Raw genomic sequence first — 21,319 nt, 5'->3', positions numbered from 1 at the left:
CTCTGCAACCACTAGGCAGCTTTTTAAACACCCTGGAGCCCTCTCCCAAGCCTTCGATCAAATGGAAACAATAAAGCTTTTTGCAGGGGGGGAAAAAAAGAAGCCCACGTGAAGGTCATTTACCAGATAATACTTAAAGTGAAATGATTAGCTATGTGGCCTCAGGCAAGTCCTTTACTTCCACTTCTCTGAACCCATTTCCTACCTTGAAAAATGGGGAGATGTGAAACGAAAGCAGGGAAATTGGGAATCAAAAGCAGACTGGTCTGGATTTGATTCTTCTCTTCTGGTTTAAATTCAAGGAATTAGGGAGTCTTTTCAAGGCAAGGACAGTACACTGGCAGACATCCATGGTGACATCTTCCATGGTGTGAAGTGTGTGGTTAAGAAGGTGGCTCTGGAGACAGCAATTACCATCAGGGTAACCTTAGGTAAGTTCATTAATCTCCCTGTGCCTCAGTTTCCTCATCAGTAAAATGGGATAGTAACTGCCTTTATTATAGGACACAAATATTAACTATTAATAGTAACGATTGGGAAAGAAAATCAGAGAGTGAATAAAAAGATTTTTTTCCAACACCATCCCATTCTCTAAAATGGTACTCCAGCATCACCCAGGTTCTTGTTACAAATGCAAATTATTGGACCCCACCCCAAACCTACTCAATCAGAAACTATGAGGGTCAAGGCCCAGGAATCTGTTTTGGAATCTTTCTGGAATCTCTAGGGCATTCTTATGCATGCTAAAGTTTGAGCAGCACCGTTCTAGAATCTTCCTCCCCAAAGTGTGGTCCAAACCCCAGAATCATCAGCATCTCCTGGGAATTTGTTAGACATTCAGAATCTTGGGCCTCACTCTGGATGTGCTAAATTGTAATCTGTGTTTTAACAAGATCCCCAGGTATTTCTATGTACATTAAATCTTGAGAAGCACTGCCCTAGACCTGCATCTTTAATTTAGTAGCCACTAGCCATGTGTGGCTATTAAAATTAAAATTAATTAAAATGAAATAACATTAGAAATTCAGTTCTTCAGTCACACTAGCCATATTTCAAGTGCGCAAGAGCCACATGTGGCTAGTGGTTACAGTATTGGACACTGCAGATTATAGAACATTTCTACCATCTCAGAAGGTTCTATTGGACAGTACAGCTCTAGAATAATTATTACTATAATTATTTTTTTGTGACCACAGAGCATCTAGATGAAGCAGATCACCTGGGACAAGGTTGACAGACTCTAATGTTTAAATGAGCCAAGCAGGTGAAATACGTGAATGAAGTAGACCAATTATAAGAGAATCAAAAGCACAAGAGCAATGGTAAATGGCCAGTGATACTCCACATCCATGCTGGGACTACAACTGGGAGTGCTGGTGACTGTGGTAATCTGAGAAAAGCATGTTTAGATACAGCCAATGTTACCATGGAGGAGGCTAAGCCCAGGCTAGGATAGATTGTTCTATTTTTGTTTAAGAAGCTAGACATCTGGATTTTTATGTGATTCTTAAATTTTGATTACTAAGTCAAAATTAAAAAAATGCTGTGCTAGCCAAGGAAACATTCATGAAAGCCTCGTTTGGCCTTGATGTTGTGACCTTGAAATCAAGCTGTCTGGTTCTGCTTTGCAAGGTCAGTTGTTTGCCTTGTGCAAGTCCTCCTTTCTTGCCTCTGTTTCTTCTTTCTTCTCTTCTTTTGATCTTTTCTTTGCTTTCCCTTCCCTTTTTTCTTTTCTCTCTCCTCCTTTAATTTTTCTTTCATTCAGTAAGCATTTATTGAATGCTGTCTTTGTGCCAGGCATGATGCTAGAGACTCAGGATACAAAGATGAATCAACATTGCCAGTCCACTCAAAGAGCCCACAGTTTAGTGGGAGACTCAGCTATGAGCATAGATAATGAGAGTGCAGTTTGAGGAGTGCTGTAGTAGAGGTATGTCCAAAGCCTTATGGAGTGGTAAATAATGGAGTAAGCCAACTTTGAGGGGGAGGGATCAGAGAGGTCTTCACACATGTGGGATATCTGAGCTGAGTGTTGAAGGATGTGCAGGAGTTTTCCAGGTTGAAGGGTGGGGATAGAAGTGGGAGAGGGTATTTTTAGTGGAAGGAACAGCTTGGAGGCTTGACAGTACTTTGTGTGTTTAGCAAGAAAATTTCTGGGGGGCTGATGTGTAAAGTATTATATATAAAGTGATTTACTAGACCTCCTTGTTCTTAAATGTTTGTCTGCTAGCCACTCTCTGCCACTGTTTGAGCCACTTCCTCCTACCCCCAGGCTCCTTTCACCCCAGCCTTGTACCCCTGAATCTACAACCTGCTTCTAGAACCTCACCTCCCACCTTTCCCCTCCCCTGCTGTCTTTCTACGCCCTTCTCCCTCCTGCCAAGATCTTGCTCCATCCACTTAAAATTCAGAGTGCCCTTTACATATTCAAAACCATCTGGTGCTCAGCCAACCAGAGGGAGAATAAAGATGCTGAGATTGTTAACCCATTTAAATGTCAATGACTCTGAGGTTTTTATTTGGATCCTGATTAAACAAAGTGTTAGAAACCTAAGACAATTTTTTTGAAGTATAGCTGATTTACGATGTTGAGTTAATTTCTGCTGTATAGAAAATTGACTCAATTATACACACACACACACACACACACACACACACACACACACACATATATATATATATATATATATATACGTTCTTTTTTATATTCTTTTCCATTATGGTTTATCTCAGGATATTGAATATAGTTCCCTGTGCTGTACAGTAGGACCTTGTTGCTTATCCAACCTGAGACAATTTATGAGATGGTTGGAAGTTTGACCACTAACTGGATATTAATGATTGACATATTTAGGTGTAATAATGGTATTGTGGTCATGTTAAAATGAAAGTCTTAATCTTTAGAGATGCATCGGATATTTATAGATGAGTTGATGTGAAGTCTGGGATTTGCTTCAAAATTACATAGGAGTGAGGGGAATTGAGGTACACATGAAACAAGATTGGCTATGAATTTGTTATTGTTGAACCTGGGTGATAGGTACATAAGGGTTCATTATGTTAGACTCTCTAATTCTCTGTATGCTTGCATATATATAATATTCAAAATACTCCATGCTATTTGTTGAATTGTGTCTTTCAAAAAGATATGTTGAAATCCTAACTCCTGGTACCTCTGAATGTGACCTTATTTGGAAATAGGGTCTTTTCAAATGTAATCAAGTTAAGATGAGTTTATTAGGGTGGGCCCTAATCCAGTATGACTGGTGTTTTTATAAGAAGGGGGAAATTTAAACAGTCAACTAATATTTGACAAGGGAGCCAAGAATACTCAACAGGGAAAGGATAGTCTTATCTATTGAAATAAATCGTGTTGGGAAAACTAGCTAACCACATGCAGAATACAGTTGGACCTGTATTTTATACTGCTTAAATGATTAACTCAAAATGGATAAAAGACTAAAACATAAGACCTGAAACCATAAAACTCCTAGAAGAAAACATAGGTGGTAAGCTCCTTGACATTGGTCTTGGCAATAATTTTTTGAATATGACACCAAAAGAACAAGCAACAAAAGCAAATATTAGTAAGTGGGACAACAACAAACTAAAAAGCTTATGCACAGCAAAAGAAACAATCAACAAGATTAAAAGGCAACCTATGGAGTGGGTGAAAAATATTTGTAAATAATATACCTGATAAGGGGCTAATATCTAAAATATATAAAAAATTCATACAACTCAATAGCAAAAAACCAAATAATCCCATTAAAAAATGGTCAGATGACCATAATAGACATTTTTCCAAAGAAGACATAAAGATGGCCAACTGGTACATGAAAAGATGCTCAACATCACTAATCATCAGGGAAATGCAAATCAAAACCACAATGAGATATCACCTTACACCTCTTAGAATGAGTATCATCAAAAAACAAACAAAACCCCGAGATAACAAGTGTTGGTGAAGATGCAGAGAAAAGGGAACCCTTGTGCACTGTAAATGGAATGCAAGTTTGTGCAGCCACTATGGAAAACAGTATGGGGTTCCTCAAAAAATTAAAAATAGAACTGCCATATAATCTAGCAATCTCACTTCTGGGTATATATCCAAAGGAAATGAAAACAGGATCTTGAAGAGATATCTGCACTCCCATGTTCATTACCTCTTTATTCATAATAGCCAAGATGTGGAAACAACCTAAGTGTCTGTCAACAGATGAATGGATAAAGTAGATGTGGTACATATACACAGTGGAATACTGTTCAGCCACGAGAAAGAAGGAAATCCTGTTCTTTGTGTCAACATGGATGAATCTTGAGGGCATTATGCTAAGCGAAATAAATCAGACAGAGGAAGACAACTGCTGTATGGTATCACTTTTACATGGAATCCCCAAAAGCCAAAAATCATAGAACAGAGAATAGAATAGTGGTTTACCAGGATAGGGGAAATAGGGAAATGTTGGTCAAAGGGTACAAACTTCCAGCTATACGACAAATAAGTTCTGAGGACCCAAGGTACAGCGTGGTGATTATAGTTAATAATACTGTATTATATACTTGAAAGTATATAAAAGTAGATCTTAAATGTTCTCACCACAAAAAAGAAATGGCAAGGATGTGAGGCAATGGAGGTATCAATATTAGCTAATGGTGTGGTGGTAATCATTTTGCAGCATATAAGTGTATCAAATCAACGTGTTGTACACCTTAAACTTTCATAGTGTTATATGTCAGTTATATATCACTGAAGGTGGAAAAAAACAGGAAAGGGGGAATATGGACAGAGACACATAGGGGAAGTTCCATGTGACTGGCGGAGGCAGAGACTAGAGTGGTTAGCTGCCAAGAAACCCAAGGATTGATGGCTACCGCCAGACTAGTAAGAGGCAAGGAAGGATTCTCCTCTTGAGTCTTCACAGGGAGCATGATCCTAACAAGACCTTGATTTCTAGCCTCCGGAACTGTGGGGCAATAAATGTTTGTTGGTCAAGTTACCCGGTTTGTGGTTCTTTGTTTTGGCAGCCCTAGGAAACTAATGCACTCCATAATAAAAAGTTAAAATCGTAACTACATAACTTAAACTCTTCTTTTTTTCTTTGCTTCCTCTTCTACCACATCATAATCTAAACATCTTCAGATAGGTCCATCTTGGACATGATATTCTGTTACTTTGAATAAGGACAATGACAGAGAACTGAAAATCTAAATAAGAGGGAGAGGTTGAGGTAGAGGTAAGGAAGGTGGGATTAGAAGAAAACTAGACAAATGCATAAACCACCGCACACAACTACACAGCCCCACAAGACCCCTAGAATTTCCTGAATAAGCCAAGTTCCTCTGGGCCTCTGTTAGTTCCTTCCTGGGGTCACAGACTTAGCTTTTGGTCTTGGATCTGCCATTTTCTAACTCAGAGACATTGGGCAAGCCATTCAATACAAAAGATTTCTCCTCAGTAAAGTGAGGGGGTTGGGTTACACCAGGAAGCCTTCCTTGCCTGCCCTACATTGGTTCAGGTGCTCCTACATCATCTGAACCAATCTGTGCCTACTGTAGCGTGCATCACCTGCTTGTTATTGGTTACTGTCTATCGCTACTACAAGACTGTGAACTTCTTGAAACAGGACCTGTCTTGTTCACCACTGGATCCCCTCACTGAGTCCCTGACCTCGTGCACAGTAGACCAACAAAAGTAGCTTGGTACAACAACACTGTATTTGTGATAATCTTATACAAATCTATGATAAAAATTCTCTTTCAGAGAGCTAGAGGAAAAAGCCATTTGTTTGCATGTAAGTCTTTAACTCTTTACTCTGAGTTCTGCTAGGGACTGATCTTCTATTTTCTATTTGGCAGTCAGTCTCTGAGAGCCTCCCTCCCCACCGGGGCTTCCACCTCACTGAGCTCTGACATTGCTTGTGCATTTGGTACAATGCCCAAAACTGTGCTGAGGACAACTAAAGTGCTTGCCCAGGGTAGATTTTTATTTTTTATTTTTAATTTTTGGTTGTGCTGGGTCTTTGTTGCTACATGCAGGCTTTCTCTACTTGTGGCGAGCGGGGGCTGCTCTTCGTTGCGGTGCGCGGGCTTCTCATTACGGTGGCTTCTCTTGTTGAGGAGCACAGGTTCTAGGCGCGCAGGCTCAGTAGCTGTGGCGCACGGGCTTAGTTGCTCCGCGGCATGTTGGATCTTCCCGGACCAGGGATCGAACCCGTGTCCCCTGCATTGCAGGCAGATTCTTAACCACTGTGTCACCAGGGTAGATATTTTTTGTGTGGTTGAAGTTTTGTGCTTTACAATGATGAGAGTTAAGCCTTACAACTAGTTTCATAAAGGAAACAAGAAAGTGACACAGTACTGTAGGTGTTTAACAAGGGCTTGGAAAGAAGGATTTTTGTTTGCTTAAGGGAAGACATCAGAACTGCAGATATGCATGTATTGTTGAAGCCCTGGAGAAAAATGAGTCAGGGAGAGCACTTCAAACACAGGCAGGTTGGTTTCTGCAATGAGTATCAAATGAGATCTTTCTTTAGGAGTGGTTTCATTTTAGGATAAAGGGGAATTTCACAGTGCACAGTTACTGTGTGAAAAATGTGTAATCTGGTATCTAGCAATTTTGGCAGAGTAGTAGATACGTTAAGACTTTGGCATTTTGGTGAACTAGTTTTACAAAAAGTGTGGCTATTTCTTTATAAGGTGATTTCTAAGATCTTTTCTATTCTAAATTTCTGTGCGTCTCTGAGTAGAATTTTTTTCTATTCTATTTTCAAAATTATCCAAAGTAAGTTTTATCTAAGCTAAAAATTGATGGAAGGTATGACAAGAAAATGTTAAGACTTTTCTTCCAGCAATATATTCACATGGTACCCTAAAAAAAAAGTTCTTAAATTCTGTAAGCTTGTGTCACCATTCCTCAGATGGCCACAAGATGGCAGCCTTGGGCTAGTAGTAGGAGAAGGGTTTCCCCGCCCCCCCGCCCAAAAGCACTTGTTAGTTGCTGTGATGTTGCAAAAAGAATCCAGATCTGGTTGTTTCTTTTCCTCTTCACCTCTACAGTGTGGTCGGCTGGTATCCTTGTCCACCACAGACATTTCATGAATAAAACCTAGAAGAAATATTAAGCAATCCAGCAATTCTGAAAGTTGCTCAGGCCAGTATGCTGATGTCAATGCTGTGTGGAAGAGAAATACTTTGTTCACAAAGGGAATGTGTGTGTGTGTGCGTGCGCGCGTGTGTGTGTGTGTGTGTGTGTGCGCGCGCGCGCCAAGGACCACTGGCTATCTGAAACTTTGTGGTCATATGTAGGATTGATGCAGAAGCTTAGAGACACATTTTAGCATGTTAGGAAATAGGGTGTAGGGAGGAGTAATACTGAAAATATAATTAAATATCATTAAATGATGTTAATAATGAATTAAGTGTCACTGTATGGTAACCTTCAATAGGATAGGGACAGGTTGTTTTGTTGACCACTGAATCCCTTGAATATAAAAAAGTTGCCACACTTTGACTACCTTCTCCACCCAATTCTGGTCTTATTTGAACTGCTTCCTCCACAATGACACTTTTGGAGAATGGACCCAGAAGGACCTCTTACTGGACTACATTCCCCCTCCTCCCCATTCCCAGCCTATTTTCTGCCTCTATCTTGACTATTTTCAGTACAGATATACTTCCTATCCCAAGGATCTATACCAGTGTTTTATTTACAAAGTGTGGTCATTAGACACCCTGCATCTCAATCATTTAAAAAAGTGTAGATTCCTGGGCTCACTTCATATTTATTGAATCTGAATCTCCAACATTGAGGTGCAGGGATTGTGTTTTTAATGATCTGTCATAGGTGATTCTTCTAATGTTTGAGAATCTCTGACATAAAAAGAACCCCTCACTGCCCTGGATTCTGGTGGGTCAAGGAGGATAGTTCCTCAAATAGCCTGTAAAGTAAGGAAAGAGAGAAGATGATGATGATTGATTATGATGATGATCTATACCATAATAGACCCACATGTACCTCAGAATCAGTCAGTCAAGGCCAGCTACCCCCAATATCTCCCAGGACAGATGCTGGATCATCATATTGCCAATAAAAATGAAAATAACATGATTAATTACTGCAATCATTCAGGCTGAATTTAGTTTTGCAAAAGTTCTTTTAAATGCTGGAACACGGGGCAAGGAGGATACTAGGGGAGGGGTGGATAAATCTTATAATCTAATAGAGTTACCCCAAAAGTAGATGTTAAGACGATAACTCTTAGCTTGAAATTCATTAGCCTCTATCCTTTGAAATTGCTGTCTTTTCACCATGACGCGCAATTGTTTTCAGTGGGGATTCCCCCAAGGGTCAGTTTCAGCAGCAGTTTTAGGGACCAGTAGCTGATGCACTAGAAAGTCAGAAATTGAGCAGCAAGTACAACTAGTAAACAAATGTGTGGTAAAACATAGAAACTGTAATAGTAATCAAAGGAAAACAAATCAAATAAAAATGAGGAGTGTGCTTACCTGTTAAATTAGCAAAAAAAAGTTGCAAGTGAGAATATTCAATGTATATAAGGGTTTCGTGATTCCAGCTTGCTTATGCATTATTGGTGGCACTATACATTGGCACAGCTCTTTAGCAATGCAGTTTAGGAATATGTATTTAGAGACACAAAAATGTTCATATTCTTTGCCTCAATATTCTCATTCTTGGAGATGTAGATCCTAAAGAAATAACATAAAACATGGAAAAAAGCTTATATCTCAGAGATGTACATCACATCATTACTTAACATTATTGTTTAGCAAAAAAAAAAAAAAGAAAGCAGCCTCAGTGTGCAACAATTGTTTCGTTAAATTTGATGTAGTTACTGTTTAGTTTGTTAGAGAGACATTAAAAATCATGATTATGAAGACAAACAAGAGCAAAAACCTTATGAAATAATTTTAATGAAAAATATAAAATATACTATATACGATTGTTAAAAAAAGAGGCAACAGGCCACAAATTGAGTCACCTTGCTAAGCCTACATTATCAAACTGAAACTTAATACCTAACCTAGTTGCAGATTCAATCTCTCCCCAGAATGTAGTTTTAACTAGTCTGTTCGGAATTCTCTGGTCAGCAAGAAAGAGGTAATCTGCCACATAACCCTTTTCCATCCCCCAAAGGAAGATGAGGTCATCCACTCTTTCCTCATCCCTTCTCCCTTTGCCTATAAAAACCTTCCATTTTGTACAGCTCCTCAGAGCTCCTTTCTACTTGCTAGATGAGGTGCTGCCCAATTCATGAATTGTGCAATAAAGCCAATTAGATCTTTAAAATCTACTCAGTTGAATTTTTTTTTTTTAACGTTGAGTCTTCTTTTAATTTATTTATTTTTATTTATGGCTGTGTTGGGTCTTCGTTTCTGTGCAAGGGCTTTCTCTAGTTGTGGCAAGTGGGGGCCACTCTTCATCGCGGTGCGTGGGCCTCTCACTGTCGCGGCCTCTCTTGTTGCGGAGCACAGGCTCCAGACGCGCGGGCTCAGTAGTTGTGGCTCACGGGCCAGGTTGCTCCGCGGCATGTGGGATCTTCCCAGACCAGGGCTCGAACCCGTGTCCCCTGAATTAGCAGGCAGATTCTCAACCACTGCGCCACCAGGGAAGCCCTGAATTTTGTTTTTTAATACTATATTATTTCCTGTGTATCTCTCTGTGTTTGAAATAGTGATTTAATTTTAAATGCAACTATGTATTAAACTATATACATATAGAACAGGAAAGAAATAGATAAAGTGATAAAGTTGGTGTGTTAAGGTGCTCAGTTATGAATAATTATTTTTATTTTCTGTTTTCCAAGTTTTATGTAAGGCAGGGTCCTGGCTATCTCCTTTTCCCCCTTCAGACCCACTCTCTGCCCTGTTTTCAGCTTCAGAGACTGATGAGTGGTGTTTGGCTGATGGGGAGGCCCAGTCAGAGAGTAGAGGGAGGGAGAAGAGTGGGCAGGTGCAGCCCTCTCCCTGCAGGGTCACCGTGCACGACTCCTCTGGAGCAGCCCTCTCCCTGCAGGGTCACTGTGCACGAAGCCCTCTCCTCAGAATTCTCTTCTGGGTTCTGGTGGCCACTCCGTCTCCTTATAAAAGGCACAACGTGAGAGCTGTGAGTTTCAGTTTTACTTGGGGACTTGCTGAGGACTACAGCCTGGGGGACAACCTCTCAGAGAGCTCTGAGGAACTGCTCTGAAGAGGGAAGAGGAGAGGCCAGTATATATGTGATTTTGGCTAAGGAGGAGGTACAACCCAGCACACATCTCAGTAGAAGGTTGCTGCTAGTCATAGGAACAGATATCTCAGTTAATTATTTTTGTGCTTTTCTAAGTATGGGAAGATGCAAGAATCCGGGTTCATAAAATTTTTTTCCTGAAATATCACTATCTAAGGGCCTGTTTTCCCAAAGCACAGAGTGCCTCATCCTGTCCTTAGTCCTGAATTCCTTTCAGGGTGTACTGTAGGTCAGTGACTGCAGTGGCTACTGACTTAATCCTTGTAGAACTGGATGGCAAGGGACATTCTTTATTTGCACCACTTTGCTGTCCTTTGTGGTTTTTCTATACTCTCTCCATACCTTTGAAAATAGTCTTTTTTACTAAACCCATATAGAATTGCCATAAATTGAGTGTACCTTCTGTTTCTTGCTGAGGTACTTACTGATACTCTATTAAGCATGCCCTTTTATTTTCTGTATTTCTGAGGCTTTGACATCTAGGGCCTTACTAACCCTGGAGAGACTGTCCCTCCCAGGCTAGCCAATTCCTGGAGACAGTAAACATCTCACCTACAGGCATGCCTCTCACCTGCAGTTCATGCAAATGAACCAACCCTGAGCCCACACCCCTACCACCTCAGGGCCACTATTCCCAGGTCCTCATCACTCCAGGGCCAGATACCAGGTAACTAGGAACAACCCTTATATACCCAAGAGCCTGCTGAAATCATTCAAACTCGCCAATCCTAAACCTATTTACCCTGCCTCACCAGCTCCTTCTCACAGAAACCAAAGTAGAGACTAGCCCACATTTCCCCCTTGCTTCCTCTACTCTGGACAGACCCAGAGCTTCCCAGCATTGCCCCACCCCCATCCCCAATGGCTTGGCATGACTCCTCCCTTTGGTAACTGTTGCCAACTAAAAATTGTCACTTGCCATCTGCCTTTACAAGGATTAGGTCACAAGCCACTGCAGTTGCTGAGCTTCAACACACCCTGAAAGGAGTTCAGGAATGAGGCCCTCTGTGCTCTGGGAAAAACTGGCAGAACAGGCATTCAGATAGTTAGATATTTTCAGGAGATTTTATGAGCCCAATTTCTTGCATCTTCTCATATCTAGAAAAGCACTAAAGTCATTAATGGAGACATTTGTTCCTCATAGCTAGCAGCAACCTTCTGCTTAGATGTGTGCTTGACTACACGTATCTCCCTTCACTAAACTCATATATATTACTGATCTTCCCCTTGACCTCTTCGGAGCAGTATCTCAGAGCTCTCTGACAGGCTGTCTCCTAGGCTATAGTCCTCATTTTGCCCCCAATAAAACTTAATTCACAACTCTCACCTTGTGCATTTCTTTTCAGCCAACACTGCGAATAACAAATTATCTTTTCAGTGGTAATCCCGGGATCTGTTGTCCTCACCATACCTGAATAATAAAACCTACATTTTAGAACAGATATAAGCATTTTGATACTTTTATCATTTTTTTCAAATATAATTCCCACCAGAACCTGTGACATTGCAGAAGAGTCATAACTGGGAAGTGTTATAGCTGTGTGGTGGGCTTTAGCAGAAAAGATGTGTTAAAAAAAAGAGGCCCTAAATGAAGTCATTTGTCCCTGAAACAGCAAGACTTAATTGCAGTTTCAACTCCTCCCAGAAATGTGTCCTTTTAAACAGTCAATCTGCAATTTCTTCATCAGCCCTACTGAGGTAAACTGTGTGATAAAGACTCCTACCGTTCCCTTCCCCTCAGAGAAGTCGGCCTGGCCTGAAACAATCTTTTCTTTTGCTATTACCTTTTTGTCTCACCCCATTCTGCCTGTAAAAATCTTCCATTTTTGTACAACGCCTCAGAGCCTTTCTATTTACTAGATGGGATGCTGCCTGATTCAAGAATTGTTGAAGAAAGCCACTTAGATCTTCAGATTTACACAGTTGAATTTTGGTTTTTGACAGATGAAAACCTCTCCTTATTTCCTCAATAGCCAAATATTCCCCTCAATGAGAATGCTATAGTAATAGTAACAGATAATAAAAAAGAGCAACTAAAAAATTGAAATATGAAGATATAGCCTAGTCAGTGGCAGGTTTTATAGAGATAATCTTGAGAAAAATGGTTAGAGGTTTATTTTTTTAATGAAGCTTAAAAAGTATTGGGGATAAAAACAAAGAATAATTTAGAAAGATGTACTACTCGAAGGTGGTGCTGATGTATTAATACATGTTAGAAACGAGTGGCCGGGAAGCATCAATCTGCCTGAGCTGTGGTCATTTTTCAAGCCTGGATGAATGTGAAGCAAAATCAAATTGTCACAAGTAGATCTGAACGATATATTGGCTAATTTTCATGGCCAAAGCAAGAACAGGAAAAGCAATAGATAAGAGTGTCTCTGAACCTCTTTGCCAGCATTTAAGAAATAAATTTGTTTCTACAGTGAATCCACCCTCAAGTCAGTCTTGCAAAGTAGTTGGGACTGTGCCATGATATTAATGTAGGTACTGAAAAAAATTAATCAAGTCATCCATCTTACCCCTGAAAGTTTCTACAAGTAGAAACAGGAACTGAGAGTGGGTCTGGTGGACCTCTCGTCACTCCCTTGCCTTACAAATAACCATTGTCATTCTGCAGGGAAGGTTCAGACCTGCATTCTTTGTAACTCCAGACTTTGTTGTCCTTTTTATGAGCCAGAGGCAGTGAGCACTATCCCCAGAGAGCACTGAGTTAGCAGAGGCTGTGGTCATAGAAATTACTCTTGGAGCATCTTGAATTGTTAATAAAAATTCCAGGAAGCCCAGTAATTACTGGGTACAATATGGAGCTAAGCAGAGGAGAGGGGAAACAGAAGGGGGAAGGGAAGGGAAAATTTCCAAGAATTGACTCATTTGAGATGTCAGAAGGTAAATGAGTACTTTTACTTCTAGCCCTTCCTTTCCCCTGGAAATGGAATAGATTAGCAGAGTGGAGGCTTCCCCTTTCTTTCTAGGGTATTTGTGTGGACTATACCTTTTTTATTTTATTTATTTTTCAGCTTTATTGAGGTTAGACTATGTTTTTAGAACTGTTTGATTTCTTGAAGCCAATTCCTGTTACTTGCACAAAGGGCTGATCCCTTTCTCTCAATTGTACATGAAAATGGATAACTGGGATTAAGATCCCTCCTTTAGAAAATGTCATATATACAAGATTTTCTTCGAAGCACTTTTTTCTTTTTTTGGTAAAATCAAAAGATTGGAAACAACTTTAATGGTCATCAATAAGGATTTGGCACAGATGTAAAAAACAAACTTATGGTTACCAGAGGGGAAAGGGCGGGGGGAGGGAAAACTGGGAGACTGGGATTGACATATAACACTACTATATAGAAAATAGATAACTAAAAAGGACCTACTGTATAGCACAGGGAACTCTACTCAATACTCTATAATGACCTATATAGAAAAAGAATCTAAAGAGGAGTGGATATATGTATATGTATAACTGATTCACTTTGCTGTGAAGGTTCTGGGTCATTCTAATGTATTGAGAGGAAATGATCTTAGAAACCATTCACTCCCAATTTTGTCTCATGCATATATTACTGATGTCCTTTCTTGATATCTTTTTTTTTTTTTTTGCTGTACGCGGGCCTCTCACTGCCGTGACCTCTCCCGCTGCGGAACACGGGCTCCGGACGCGCAGGTCCAGCGGCCATGGCTCACGGGCCCAGCCGCTCCGCAGCATGTGGGATCCTCCCGGACCGGGGCACGAACCCGTGTCCCCTGCATCAGCAGGCGGACTCTCAACCACTGTGCCACCAGGGAAGCCCTCTTGATATCTTTATGTTAATGGAAATTGTAAGATATCATAGATACGTATAAACTGGAAAGAATGAGTAAAATGTTAACCAGCCTCTTAACAATGTCCCAAATAATTGTATCTTAACAATTATAACTTGGAAAAACTTTTTTTTATTATACTGGGGAGAGTCCTCTAGAACAGGGATTGGTGAACTACAGCCTGTGGGCCAAATCCAGCCTTCTGCCTGCTTGTGTAAATAAAGTTTTGTTGGAACTTGGCCACACTCATTTGTTTATGGCTTCTTTCATGTTATAAAGGCAAAGTTGAGTAGTTGCAACAGAAACTGCATGACCTGCAAAGCCTGAAGTATCTACTAGCTGACCTTTCATAGAAAATGTTTGCTGATCTCTGTAGTAGAGGTGTGTACCAAAAAGTATGGCATTTCTGTGCTCCAACATCCTAATACACGTTATTTCAAAACACTGACAGTCTTTCTCCACTGATGTATGTATCTTAACATCTGGAATATAAATACTTTTTATATGGACACTGTGTATACTTATGTGGTGTCAGGTGAAATATGTCTAAAATTCCCTTGCTGGACACTTACTCTGAGAATCTTGTCTCAAATGAATATGTTTGGGAGGGAAACATATCCCCCAAAAGTGTTTGGGAATAAACGTGATATGAAAGAACAAAGGGCTATGAGATCCCTGGAATGGGACCTGGGATTGATGAACTGACCAGGCAGGGGCTGTGCCCTACCTCAGTGAGAATCTTACCAATCCCTGACTCTTCTCCTTCCCTGACCTCAGGCAGCAGAGAGTTTCAAGAGCATGAAGCCCATGGGCCATGTTCTCGTCACTGGAGTCTTCAGAATGGCCTAGAGATACCAGTGGAGACCTGGCCTTGCTCACTCATGCCTCCCCTGGCAGTCCAGTACCAGGCAAAGCAAATAAGGTAAATCTAAGTCCATCCCATCCACTCTTTTAGGCCTCAGAATCCAGTCCATGAAAGAGTGTCCCCAGACCTAGGACTGATGAGTAGAAGTGGGAGAGAGTGGGAAGGAAAAAGAAATAATTAATTTCCTGTGACATTCAGTTTACTAGCTTGGACAAGCTTGTCTGATTAACTTCATGTAGATTGGGAAGAAAACTAGTCATTAGAACAAGAGCTGAAAGTTCTAAGTTTTCTCCATCAGTGCTTCAGACAGAAAAAAGTCATCTGTTTTGTCTGAAAATTCCAGTGTCAGAGGTTCTGTCACTCTGACCCCTGCAGGAGCTAAGACTTAGGTATCATCGTTAGTTGTTTGCATTCTAGCATTTAGAGAGAGCCTAAGACCAATGTTCCTGAGTACATGGGCACACTGGAAAGCCGTTCCTTCAAAGGTGAGCATGGGGGGCTTGTGAAGGCCAGAGGGGACTTGGAAAACAAGCTTTACATGGGTCCTAGCCCAGCCCTATCTCTCAATCCTTTTTTCCCCTGCCTCAGTACACAACAGTGCCTCCAGGAATGAAACCTCTGGGGATGAAACTCCTTTACAATGAACACGATGTGTTAAAACAAAATAACAGCTTCATAAATCATGCTAAACAGGGCTGCAATATATCAGATGGTTCAGCTGCAATATTCCTGCTGATCTATGCAGTCAGGGCACACATCTATTCAGGCACAGTTTTGATTCATCCCCCAAAGCTGAAGGAAAACAGTCTACCCGGCCTCATTGGAGACTCTACCTTCCATCCTTCAGGTATTCTGAGACCTCTTGCTCTCTGATCTTCCCAACCACAAAATTCATTCAATAAAATTATTTATTGAGGGTCCACTAAGGACCAGATAAGGAGATTTAGTGGTTAAACACACACATACATCCCACACCATATGTTCACATGCAGGGAGAAATTAAGCAAATATTCATACTAATGTATCACATAGTATGATAAGTGTTGTGAAGAAAAAGAGTAAAATGGTATGAGGTCACATAAGAAGGGGACCTGACCAGTTTGATGGGGAGGATTACATTGGAACATATGTAAAATTCCTAAGGTGGGAAAGAGTTTAATCTCTTCAAGGAACTAAAGGAAAGGACAGTACCTCTTGCCAGAGAATGAGTGGGAGAAGCCCAATTGTATGCCGGCAGGATCATGGGGAGCTATGGGGTCATTCTAGGGATTTTAGTCGTTATTGTAAGAGCATATGGGAATCCCCAGAAATGTTTTCAGGAGGAGACTTATTAGACCAAATGTGCATTAAATTTTTTTTTTTTTTTGGCTGCACCACACAGCTTGCAGGATCTTAGTTCCCCGACCAGGGATTGATCCCAGGCCCATGGCAGTGAAAGTGCTGAGTCCTAGCCACTGGATTGCCAGGGAATTCACAGTGCATTAAATTTTTTAAAGTTTAATTTTTATGGACAATAGATTAAAGGGGAGTAAGAGTAGATGGGGGGAGACAGGAGGCTGAGAAGTAGTCGCCATGAGAGGTGATGTTGATTTAGACTGGTTGATTTAGACTGGGTGGTAGTGGTAGGTTTGGAACAAAGTGGATTTTGAGAATATTTAGGGGTAAACTCAGTGGTGCTTGGGTTGGATAGGAAATGAGGTGAGGAATAGGAAGTATCAGGATGGTTCCAAGTGGGTGTGTCCTGCTCCATGGCAGGAGATGCTACAAACTGGAAGACCATGGAGAAGGACTTGTATTTGGAAGGGAGGGATGGTTATGAGTTCAGTATTTGCCTTCAGATCAACTGATTACAATTTACAAAAAATTCCCTTCGGTCCATCTACACTGAAAACCTTTTTGAACTCTGATTGGGAAGTTGCAGGATTAATCCTGTATTAATAGAAGTGGGTAGAGAAATATTTGGTGGGGCAGGAGACTTTGGTATCATATTTATAACCTCCTCTGCCTTCTAAGGGTAGTTCTTTGATTGCTGGGCACACTGATGCCAATGCACAGGGACAAGGCTGAATTACTCTGTATCCTAAAAGAATGAAAATGCTGGGGTCTTGAGGGAAAATCCTCAAGGTCATGCGCCATGTGCAGTTGGGTTGGAAAAGGCAGGCTCCAGGGGATGCACAGGAGAGTGAAGGGGCTGGGGGACTTGGATGAAGAGAAATGTTGAGGTTGTGTCCTGTGAGGAGTGCACTGCAGAACCTCTTCCATATCTCCTCTCTAAAGTTTTTGGTGGATGTTCCTTTGCTCCCCATGGAGAGAGCTGACATTCAGGTTACACAGCGGCCAGGGTGAAAGTGAACCACTCTCAGGGAGATGGGCATGGGGGGGTGACCAGAGAGGAGGAAGTCTGTATGCACTTACCTCCTGGTTCAATCTGCCCTTTCAGTGCTAGAAGACAAGGGAACAGAAGAAAAATAAAAAGAACGCAAGGAAAAAATAAGGAAAGGGAGGGCAATGGAAAGGGAAGGAGAAGAGGATATTGTATATTAAATTAACTCATGCTAAGGGCAAAGGTTAGTGACTTTCAAAAGGAGGATAGCAAGTTAGTTTCCTCCCCTGCCCTTTTTTTGGGGGTATTCTAGGGATGGAGTGTGGATTTGTGTGCTGCTTCAGGTATTTATTCATTCCTTCATTAAAGATTTATCGTGTACCTTTTCTGTGTGAGGCAGGGGTACAAAGATAAGAGACATGATCCCTTTTTATGTTTGCAGGAAATTTACTATTTAGTGGGAAGAGAGGCAAACAGGCAGAAATAGATCAATGTGAGCCTTGCTATAATAAGTAGCAAGAATAAAAGAATAAAATGGGGCTTCTGGGTCAACCCTGGAAATTGCAGGAACGCTTTACTCAGAAGGTGGAAGAAAGAACATGAATTTTCCCAGCAGGTAATGGTGGGGTGAAGAGGGAAGCTATATCTGATATTTGGAAGAAAATAAATTGACTGGGGCTGATTTAAGCAGAATACTTACTGGAAGGATATTAAATAGTTCACAGAATTGCCAGGAGGGCTAAAGCCACTTTTGGAAAATGGGACAGGAGTAAGTTAGGCTAGGCAAAGCCCAAGATCAAGGCAGAATGACGCCACAGAGCAAGTTGGGTATAAACACTACTGTCGCTGCTGCTGAACAATTGTAAACCCCAATTGCAGCCCTGGTGCTGCTGACCTTAGCAATCCCTGCAGCCGCCACTATGGCCTCTGCTCACCACGAGGGTGGATCCTTACCCTCCCTGCTTCTTTGCATTAATCTCTCTGATTGAAAGTTGGGGGTGGGCACATCTGATTAGTTGGGCCTAAGTCACATGCTGCCTCCCTAGTGGCAAGGGAGTCTGGGAAGCTAATAAGTGCTTTTTCAGCTTCTGTGATGGAGATGGGGGGAGGGGGAGCAAGGATGAATCAGAGTCTTACATGTAGATTCCAAAAGAGAGCCAGTCCTCTAACTAGGAAGGGAATGCAGATGATAGGCAGTCCTCTTCTCCAAAGGAAGAGAGAAAGTGTTAAGGCAAAAGAAGGATTACGTACAGGAAATTGTATGTGAACATGCAAAAAGTTTCAAAGGCATGAGCCATCATACAGTGCTGGGAGGCCTTCTAATAAAAGGAGATGGGAGAGAAGAAAGGGAAGGCTGGGAAGGTAGACAGGGGACTTATTTTGAAGGCCTTTTGACTTTCCTGTTAGAAGAGTGTGGAAGATACATTTGGTTGCCCACTCAGTACCCATCCATCTTTCTTCCTTACCGGTGGAATTCTAATTTTGACTTAGGTAGCAATACACTCAGCTAAAAACACTTACTTCACTAGAATTCCTTGTAGCTAGTGGTAGCCATGTTACACAGTGCAAGTAAATGACATATAAACTGAGGGGTATTGTCTCTCCCCTTTCTAGCTGAATACTGATGTGAGGTCTGGAGATTTGGCAACCATCTTAGGACAATGAGACAACAAGCAGGGGATGAGGCCTATGCATTAAAAATGGCAAGCAGAAAGCTGGAAGGAGCCCTGTTCCCTGTTCCATCTGAGAATTGCCTATTCCCAGATTTCTTGAGACAAACCCCTTATGTATTTAAGTCACTAGAGTTAGATTTTTCTGTTAATTACTGCTGAATATGATCCTGACTGAAAGAGGGAAGGAAATCAGCTAGGAAACTAGTACAGTCATTTATAAGTGACTTGAATGGGGGTAGAAGAGGAGGGGATTGGGCAGAGAGGAGGGACTGAAGATGTGAATGTGGTGAATGTGTATGTTCAGTCAAGTCTCAAATGGGATGGGGGCTGTGTGGATGGAATCTACTTCAGGTACCACAGAAAGCTATCCATAGCCTTAAGGTGTTAGGAAGCTCCATAAGAACACCTGGAAAGCATGGAGTGGGAGGGAGATTGTGAAAGTGGGCGAAGGGAGCAGAAAGGGGATGTGCAGGGTCTCAAAGACTAACCTCATGATTTCCTTTTATTACTAAAAAAAATACTGGATTAATATACGCATTTTAGAAAACTCAGTTAAGCAAAAAACTATCTGTTAAGAAAATTAAAATCCCCCAAATCCCACCACCCAGAGATAATTACTGCTAACATTTTGGTTATTTCTTTCCAGCCCACATTCACTCTCTCTTTTTTTCTGCCATTGTTGCCACATAAACGGTTATATAAATGAATTGTTTAACAAAAATGTGATCACAATATATACTGTTTTGCAACCTGTTCGACTTTTTGCATTTAGCAATGTATTGGGAAAGTCTTCCCATGTCATTAATATCATTTTAGTGGTTACATGCAGTGTTCCATCATGTGGATCTACCTATCATACTTTAGAAGTTGAACTTTTAAAAGTTTTTGTTATTTCCCATTTCACACCACTTTTGGATGTGGTGGGGGAACCGTTGAAAGTGATTCTGGGATGGAAGGAGAGGTAGCATTAGCCTTGCCATCAGTTTTAATGAGATGATAGCTTGTTCTGGCTCTGATAGCCTGAAAATTCCCGCCAATATTTATCTTCATTTTATTTTTATTTTGTGAACAAGGAACAAGATTCTAAAACCGTTAGTTACTATTTAGTATAAAGGGAATAAAGACTATTCCCATTAGCGTAAACAGCGTATGTTTACAGCACTGACATTTACTGGCTTTTCTTCGACACATTTAACTTCTCGGCAGTCGGGCCATTTAGCGGGCAGATAGGGGAAATACAGCCGGAAGAGTACGGATTACCTTATGACAGCGTCTGCTGGAAGTGGGTAAAAAGAAGCCACCTATTTTCGCAGCGAGCAGGGTTCGAACCTGCGCGGGGAGACCCCATTGGATTTCAAGTCCAACGCCTTAACCACTCGGCCATCGCTGCCACGGAAAAGAAAGGAAGGCGGAAACACTTTAGTGTTAAAACAACTGGGCACATGCGCACCAGCCTCACGAGTGGGCGGGGCTTACAACCTCCGCGAGCTCTGCTGTGTGAGAGGTGGCTGGGGCTGACTGCCCAAATTGTGGGAATTACCCCGTGAACGCGAAGAAATAACAGAACTCCCTTAAGTAGTTTAAGTAAACGCCTTTAAAGGAGGGTCTTAGAAGCCCTTCCCTGCGCTCGGAAAATCGGAAGTCGCAACCATGCTTGGCTTCTGGTCTCTGAGCTGGTTTTTGCTCTCCCGCTTCCTCATGACGTCACCGAGAGAACTGTGAAACAAAGATTCGTCTCGCTCAGTGCTCCGGGCCCGCGCCCTGGAAAGTTTCTGCGTCTCCGGCTGCGTTTGCCGCGTAGGTCGCGTCGAGCTCTCCTCTTTCTGCGGAATGAGAGGGAGGTGTGAGTGAAGGCGTGAGGAGTCGGCCGCTGCCCGTGGGCTCGCTTCTCGCAGGCTCCTGCTCATTCAGTCATCTTTCATTCTTCTCCCCACAATGACTCCCTCGTTGCTGAGCCCTACTGGAAGAAATCGTGTCCCGAGTGTTTCCCAAGCTTTCTCAAGAGATGGGGAGACTTGCAGGTGGTTTGAGAACAAAGTTCTGTGCATTAGGTCTGCATTTAACCTTTAAATGCCATTAATTTCCTCCCTTGTTAAGTGTAGCTACTGCGCTAGGTGATTTTTTACGTTATTTCGTTAAAGTTCTCAGAACCGGGTAGGTGTGTACCATGGTCGCTCACCTCAGAGAATGAGGGGGGGAACGAGGCACGAGAATTGGCGCCGGTGGTACCAGGGCGCACGCGCAGCTCCGTAGCACGTGGCGCCCCAAGAGCAGCAAGTTGTTTGTTGATGGAAGATTTCCAGAAAACAGTAGGGGCCTTTTACAATTTTAAGTATTTGTAACTGTTCAGGGGAACTTCTCCATCTTTCTCATAATGTTACATTTCATATTAAGTCAGGAAGGCA

General features: G+C 41.6%; 1 long non-coding RNA gene across 1 annotated transcript; it reads right to left on the bottom strand.

Moving 5' to 3' along the window:
- Positions 1–8,183: 8,183 nt before the first annotated feature.
- On the bottom strand, positions 8,184–20,258 carry LOC309797192. The gene is made up of 3 exons (XR_014292560.1): positions 20,175–20,258; positions 8,509–8,709; positions 8,184–8,390 (listed from the first exon to the last, which is right to left on the bottom strand). It is a non-coding gene; the product is annotated as an uncharacterized lncRNA (long non-coding RNA).
- Between the last annotated feature and the right edge of the window lie 1,061 nt (positions 20,259–21,319).

Source organism: Mesoplodon mirus (genome assembly GCF_964341445.2).
Source record: "Mesoplodon mirus genome assembly, chromosome: 2".
NCBI lineage: Eukaryota > Metazoa > Chordata > Mammalia > Artiodactyla > Ziphiidae > Mesoplodon > Mesoplodon mirus.
Note: the sequence above shows the minus strand (reverse complement) of the source record. Positions and strands in the feature narration are given on the sequence as shown.